Genomic DNA, 8,533 nt, shown 5'->3' on the forward strand with positions numbered 1-8,533 from the left:
AAAGTAGCATACTGCCATATAGATCCATCTCTCATCTAATATCTGCACTCTGATCCATATGTAACTGGCCTCCTCATCTTGTCTCACTAAGTGGATATGTCTCTGTATCCCCTGACGGAATAGAACTACCACCCCTCCTGAGCCCCTAGATGTACTCTGCCTAGTAGTAGCCCGGTATGCAGATAGCCACTCAAATCCTGTAATGCGTGGAAGCCCTCTCTCTGGGCTCTCATGTGTCTCTATGAGGCATATAACATCATGGTCGGGTAAAATCTCCTCAAGTCTGTCCGGTCGTGACCATAGGGAGCTGTTGCAGTTCCAAACTGCCACACGTATCGGGGTCTCCTGTACAGTCCTCTGCCCTGTCTCATAGGCCACGCCCCCTATTTGGTGGGGCGTCCATCTATAAGAATCCGGCCATCTCGATAGAAGGCCTTACGGCCTTCTCTACGTGCTTGGAGTATCTGTGGCATGCATGCTCGTCTGTGTGCAATCTGCATCTGAGTCAAGTCCTCATCCATGAAGATGGGAGCCCCAGTCATCCCTCGGAGCGAAATCCACTTCCGAAAGAAAGCGGCTCTGTCCTCCGGTGTGCTCATATGTAATATCAGAGCTCTGACCCTGGTAGTATCTCATCCTGCATGCCATGCCTGAGTAAAGGGCATGCTCGTGTACCCTAGTCGGGTGCATAGCCCGAGAGAGAGAGAGAGAGAGAGAGAGGGGGGGAAGAAGATCCTGAGAGGCTATGAGAGAGAAAATTAGAGAGAGGGTTAGCAAGGAAAAGAATTAACTCAACCTCCCCCTGTCTCATTATTCATCTCTACAATCTTCTCTCATACTCTCCCATCCTGAATTCATTCCTCCTTCTCTATCTCTCAAAACCACTCGCGAAATGATGGCTCCAAAGCAACGAGGCAGAAAGACCATGAGATCCACTACAACCGGTCAAAGAACGGGTATTCCATGAGATACAGAAGTGCCCGAGGTTGCCAGAATTGCCACTACTAATGGAACATCGGGAGTGGCAAATGCAAGTGCAAGCAAAGACAAAATTCCCAATGTCGTCGTGCCAAACTAGGTTATTCACAACTCATAAATAGGCTATTCTTTTCATATCACCACATAAAATAATAAGGTTGTTACCAAAATTTTAGATAAAATGTTAGCTTTTGCATTAAATGGTACAAAAACTACTTGTTAAAGTACATGGACAGCATCCATATAAAAATTAAGTACATAAAATATTATCTTCCTTATTTACACTTACACGAAATGACAATTTCATCTAGAGACTGTATTAATACACATATAAATGGTTAACTACTACCTATCATTTGTAGTTAGATTAATCCTGATTATAATTTGTAGAATCATGAAGGAAATAGTTGCAGGAAGTTATTACACAAAATGAGTAAATGACATTATGCGCACTCGAGATTAGTATTTTCAAATGCCACAATGGTTAAGAGGAGTTGATTAATGCTTAAAAAGTGAAAGGCTATTTAAAGGTCTTGTAAATCATCTCATTAAATTATTATCGCAATATTTTTCTGAGTACCAACTAAAGAAACTTAGCTTATGTTGGGTAAGTTAGCCCTAAACGAGAAATTCATGTCTTGCTTAACAAAGTTAAAAGAATTGTACTCAACATTTCTCTAAGGGGAGGAGGATACTAATTAGATGGTAAGGTTACCTTAGCCTAAGATCTACCTTGGCTATGTGAAGTTGTGAGTTGCACGATAATGTCATTGCATCATTGATATATGTTTGAAAGGATTGTTTGTGTTTGCTAGAATCTAGATCCCTAATTAAAAACATTGATAAACAAGATAAAAGGAAAGATTGCACTAGGCTACCCCCAAGCTAGCTCTATGAGACCCTACTCCAAGGGGGTCATGGTTATCACTTTGAGAGGCTGAGACCGACTCCATAGCAAAAAGTTCTATCCATAAGGATAGTCTCGAGCAGTAGGAAATTTGGATGCTATGGGAGACTCTAGCCGTAAATTTTGCATTACTCCTAGAATCTGACGAACCCCTTCGTGACCTAGGATCGGATCCTGGAACCCTAAACTAGTTACAAGGGAGGAATCTCGGTGGACAAAATACCCTCATGGAATTCTGTATATCTTTCTCAAGATCAAAAAGATGGAAATTATAATAAACTTCCATTATAATAAAGGAATTTATTTTTATTCAAGGGTTGTTTGAATTATATGTGTGTTTGCAAGATAAATTATGTGAAGGAACTATGATTTAATAGTCTAATTAAGGAAGCTGGTTGTACATATTTCAATAAATGTGTAGGTAATTAAAAAACTAAAGATGATACCATCATCAAAGGAATGCAGGTGGGCGTGACCCTGGACGAGTTTGTCCAACAATAGGGTGGTCCCAGTTAGCTAGGAGCTTTTTTAAATCGGTGATAGAAATAGGAAGATAATAAATTGACCAAGTAGTCGCTAGGTAGAACTGACTTGCATTGTTTTAGGGGGCCAGAATGGGATTTTGCCTTATGGGCAAGAGGGTTGACGTACTACACTCCCCTTTGTCTCCCATTCTCTTTGAACCAAGTGCAATGGCAAGCCCACTTCAGTCGAGTAATCATGTAGGATGTGGAAACTCAAAATTACTAATGCTAGCTGGCTGTTTTAGGAGACCCAAATGATTTTAAGAACTCAAAAATTTAGGTCAATCCTAGTAGGTTCAACCGGAACTCTTCCGTTGCAATGTCAGTAGGGCCTAAGTGACAAACCCCATGATACTCCAAGGGAGTGCTAGGCAACATCATTTGGAAAACCTACTGATGGACTACTAAAAGGTGTGCCTTGGATTGAGCTTGGTGGACATCTCACAATTAGTATCAGAGCACACATTAGTATAGAATACGACATGAGCTTAAGAAAAAAAATTGATTATAAATATAGCCTATGACATTTTTTTTTCTCTTCATTAATGTATGTTTTTGAATTATGGCAGAATAATGAATCTTGGAAACAATTCTTGATCTTCCGAGTGATATTTATGTCAGCTATGCATTCATCCAGTCTTTCTTGGAGGAATCACATGATGCAGATATTAGATCACTTGTACAACCCCTTACCTCTATATCGTGAAAGATGGTGGATGATGAACAAAGGATACTGCTATGTCGATGCAAGTTGTCTAGCTTATCTTCAGAATAATTTGAAAAGGGTGACATGGATGGAGGATCTTAAAGTTGTCAAGATCTATCTATTTTGTGAAGCCAATGTAAACTCAACCATGTATACTAGGGGCAAGAAGATCAAACTAAACTTGTATATCTATGAGGAAGTTACAAATATCCTTCTTAGCGATAGAATAAAATTCATAGGTCGCTCTAGCCACCGCAACTATAAAAAAGGCAGATTTTCTGATCTCCCTAAAAAATATAGATTCCTAGATATCTACTCTCAGAATCCAAGTTACTTCATAAAGAATGTATCATAGTATCATTCTTAGATTGTAGTAGGGAATCATTTTCTAAAAAAATAAGATGAACCTGTGAGCTATCTAAATAATGTATTTCTTCCCATTTGATTACCTTGTACATCCATTGTAATAAAGATTGATTGATACTTTATCAATCAGAGAAATAATGGAACCCTACTTTTCCCTTGGAACCTCTAAAATTATAGTTTAACTTTAGCAATGGAAAAAGAGTTTTATTTGAAATTGTTTCAATAAATTAAGTGACAAATGATTTGAGTATCAAACTCTAATATTAACGCTATATATCGTAATGGGTATAGGACCGCAGTCTATTAGGATCAAATGTCATTCTTCATCATAATAGACAAAAGGATTCTTGTATTCATCTTCTTCCATTAGTTCTTTGGTGAAATGGACTAGGGTATCACTAGGTGGGTATATGACAATCAGCACTAAATGTTTAGAAAATCATGAGGAATTAATCTCAACATGTTGGGTGGCTGCTAGTGGGGCCAACAATGCTAGTTGTGGGGAAAATGAAGGCTATCTAATGTAGTTTGTATCTTGGTTAAACCATTGGTAGGTAAAGTTAGGTGCAAGGAGCCTATGCAAGACTTGGCAATATGATGCTTTATGGGGCCAAATCGTCCATAGTTTGTGCAAGATTGAGGTGGCCTGGGACATAAGCTGTCTGTACTACCACTTTCTAACATCTATGATCAAGTATTGGGTCTCTATCTTGCAGTCCTACAGGTGTATCCTAATAAGATCCATGTGGCCTTTTATCTTTGCTACATTTGTAGTGGAGGTTGTCCACATGGATAGCCTTGGTCAAGTTCATAATTCCCAACTAAGGTTTCATAGATTCTTTCATTGTGGATGCCCTTGATGAAAGCTTTCATGGTGACTAAATTGGCGATGGGCTCTTTGTAGTAGGGATCTACTTTTATGGACTTGGGACTTGAGAGACATAATCTCTCATGCTCTCTTCCTCCATTTGCTCGATGTTCAGGAGCCAAACAATGAGGTTATCCCCACATCAAACTTTCATGAAGCATTTAATAGATAAGTCCTTGAGTAGTATGAAGGAAGTCTTCTCAATAACACAAAGACTAGTGAACCAAGTTCAAACCTTCTCTCCCAAGAAAAGTTCGAAGGCTTGTGCTTGCTTGGCATTGCCAAGAAGATTATTAGCCTCATAGATATACTCAAATTTCTTGTTACTTAATATAAAACTATAAGAGTCATCCCTACTGAAATACTTATCTAGTTGTACCTTGCTAAGGGAATTTTTACCTGGTCTCTAGCACCTAGTGTATTATCCATTCCAATTAGAATAGTTTGTGCAATGTGGGTCCCTACTTGCATCATTTCTGAGTGGTCAAATAGCTATTGTTGCACGAGATCTATGAGAGAATTGCACATTGTTCCTACACTCAATAGCATTCTACAGATACTCTCCATCTCACCTGGTCACGAGTTGGTATCTAGTATCATTGTTAAGGTTTAGTAGTCAATTGAGAACATTTTCCCCTTGGCCTTGCAACTCTTGAAGTTTCCTTTCCGTAGCCTTCAGAGTCAAAGAGGAGACACCAAAATCACATGCTTGTTGGAAGATGTCAAGTGAATCCTAAAAATCATTTGAGGTATCTCTTGAGCCCTCAACCCTCTGGATTGTGATTGGAGTCATCCCATGATTCCTCTCACTTCTCACTTGACTAACTGGATGACTTGATCAATTAAATCATGAATAGAGGTAGTTTTCAAGGTCTATGATTTTGCTAGTAATTGGATCTCTACTAGATGTGAGTGTTGGGAGGTCGTGTTTTCTCGGCACAATCATATGTGCCTATGTCATGGATTATGTAAGTCCTAGGTACCACTTTGGTTGTTATTCTATTTCTCCTTCGTAAGTCTTTTGCCTTTAATTGAATATCAAGCAAGCATAGTTTATAATGACTTGGTCGGCACAAATAAGCATTCTTCTTTCCAAACAACTTGTGATTTCAAAGAACAACTTTACAATATTTATTGGATAGTCAATATTGAGTAGTCATTCATGCTCATGTGATTTGGTCCTTCTTGAAGCACGCTCATTTTTACTCCTTGGGTTCATTTGCACAAGTCATGTGGAAGGGGGACTTATGTGTGCACAATGTTGTGATTTGTTTTATGCACCCTATCCCTATATGTGTGGGATGGGTGTACGAGAGTTGTTGTGCACTAGTAGCATACATAAAATGTCCTAAGGAACGTGTGTCATGTCCAAGAATGTACAAAGTTGGATTAGGGTGCATGGTGCACAAGCATAGTGTGCTAGGGCTAGTGTGCAGGGGTGAATTTTGTGCACGATGTAAGTGTACGAGGGCAATACAACATGCTAGTGGTTGGTTATGCACTAAGGCATGTAGTTGTGGATCAAGAAAGAGGGTGTAGTTTATTGTCTCAAGTTGGTAGAATGGCAAAGTGCAAAAATGCATGTGTGCACAATAGTGCACTTGCGCACTTAAGATGGTATAATGCCATGGGTGCACTAGAATGAGCTAGGTATGCATGGGTGTATTAGTGTGCTTAGAGGGTTTGGGTTATGCACGGGTCACTTCCATGATGTGTGCTAGGTGGGTGGACTAGGCTTTTGCTCAAGGATAGACTAGTGCAACCAAATCATTATGTGACAAGAGAGTATGGTGCAACTAAATTGGTTTTGTCCTCAAGGCTCAAATGCATGCAAAAATTAGGTGCATGAATGCACAAATGCACAAGTATGTCTATAAACAATCATGTGCACTTGTGCGTGGGGGCTTGTGCATGCTTGCTAAGATCACTAAGTGTTTCCTAAAATGGAAAAGAGGGTGCATTAGAGTGCTAGTATGTGTGATAGTGAGTTATTCTTTATGATTGTGAATTATAGGATGCAATGGATAAGGAGTCATCTTAATGCCCATGTGCACTAAGGTAGGATGACTTGCACGATATCACATGTGCATGTAGGTGCACTAGAGTAGAGTGTCAAGTGCACTTGGCAAGTCCCACTTTGTCCTTAATACCTAATGAACTCCTTCCTTCCACTAGGATAAGAGCCCATGGACTTGAGAGAGGAAGACTTCTTGGTCGTGCACAATTAAGGGTGATCTACATCTATGTGTTCTAGTTAGTGTGTGAAAGGTATGTGCACAAAGGTCTTTATGAAAAATCTAGTGCACAAATGCACTCAAGCACAGCACTAGTGGTTGTGTGTGCTAGATGCTATGGTACCAAGTACATAGTGCACATGTGCACTAGTGTGCTAGTGTGCTAGTGTGTATTAGGATTGTGTAGGTGTAAATTAGGTACCTTGTGTAGGTAGTGTATAGAGTGAAACAAGGTTAGGTAGAGGTAATTGGATAAATAATCTTACCAACATCATGCCTGCTTTTGAGAGAGTGCCTCCTTAATAAGGAGTTTGGAAAGAAATGAATCTATGGGTGCCAGTTTCTACACTACCCTAGATTTATGCAGCATGCACATAATCTCATACCATAAGAGATTGTGTTTCATCTCTAGGCCTTATGAAACATTTGCAATGTTGCATCTAGGAGCATGAGTAGATTTTCATAGCAATAAACATCATGTTGCACCAAGCCAAGGCAATGTGTAGTAACAAATACTGCCATGAACATAGTGATACACTACTACACAAGAGAGCATAGGCGTGTGCTCTATGAGGATCAAGCATAGGCCAAGACACTCATACTGGTGTAGAATTAGGAGTTGAAGAAAGGTAGGTTGATGAGCATGGTAAGGTAATGTTGCACTTTACCATGTTGTGATCTCAATAGGAACATGTGACTACATCCAAATCACATAGGTGGCTCGACAAAACATAAAGCATGTAGCAATATGTGGAAAAGTATAGATTGTAATAGCTAGGATAAATCTATGGGATTCAACATAGTTGTCAGCTATAGTAGGAAACAATAAATAGTCGAGCACACCAATTCTTAGCCAGGATGAAAGAGGCTTTGAATAAATTCCATTTCCCAATGATAATTGCATCAAATTTTGAAAATAAGCTTATACTCACCTCAGTAGCATGTTAGAGCAACCATAGTAACAAAATGAGGGTTTGTCTCATAAACAAGGGAGAGGTTAACTAGACCAAAAAATGTGTACTTTAATGACAAGGTTAGTCAATATGGCTATAGGTAGTAAGTTAGGAGGAAGGGTAGCATAGAAGGGAGTGTATAAAGGGTTAGATATACTCAATGCCCCACCCTCATAAGGTGCCACTGATGATCCATGGCACTCTAAGTTGTAAGGCCCCCATTATGAGGAGAAGCCATGTGTGAGCATAGTCAGGGACATTGGTTGGGTCTTGACTTGTATGTCAGATGAGTTTTATGTGATCTGATGGCAAAAAGATTACTTTTGTGGATCTACCATTTGGGTTAGATAGAGTAGTTATGACGGTAGCAACTTAAGGCACAATACATCAAGTCGCAGGGTGTGGGACTTGTTACGAACCCCTATTTTGGAGTCTTCTATGGCCCTTGATGGTAAAGGGAATATTCCCTAACCAACTAGGGAAGGTTTATAATATGCTCGAAAAAGCCAACTAGACTACCTTCCTGGGCTATAAAAGGAAGACCCTTCCAAAGCCATCATCAATCTATCTTTCACCTAGTTAGAGTTATTCCATCTACACTTGAGCCCTTTGCATATTATTTGTCTAGATCGCCATCTAAGCTTCATAGTGGAAGCACATGAATGGATAGAGCCATCTTTGTATAAATTCATTTGAAATCAAAGTAGTTTTAGTTCTTCTCAATTTTCCATGTGTTCTCTACTCACTCAAATTTTGTCTGCTACACCGTGTAATTTCTACATAAATCCCACATTTCACAATAAATCTAACAGGTAATTACTTCATGTATTATTCTATCATGCTAGAGAGGATCAATAGGAATACTATCCATATGGTTCTTTTTGCAATTTATAACCTAAAAATAATGAAACCTTGAATGAAAATGCCAATGCATTAGATGCCCTTGTGTGTGAAACAAGGTAAACCCACCAAACATTGTGTACCATCACATAATTGG

The sequence above is a fragment of the Lygodium microphyllum genome, chromosome 29 (genome assembly GCF_053477565.2).
Source record: "Lygodium microphyllum isolate KBCC chromosome 29, Lygodium_microphyllum_v1.1.10, whole genome shotgun sequence".
Lineage (NCBI taxonomy): Eukaryota > Viridiplantae > Streptophyta > Polypodiopsida > Schizaeales > Lygodiaceae > Lygodium > Lygodium microphyllum.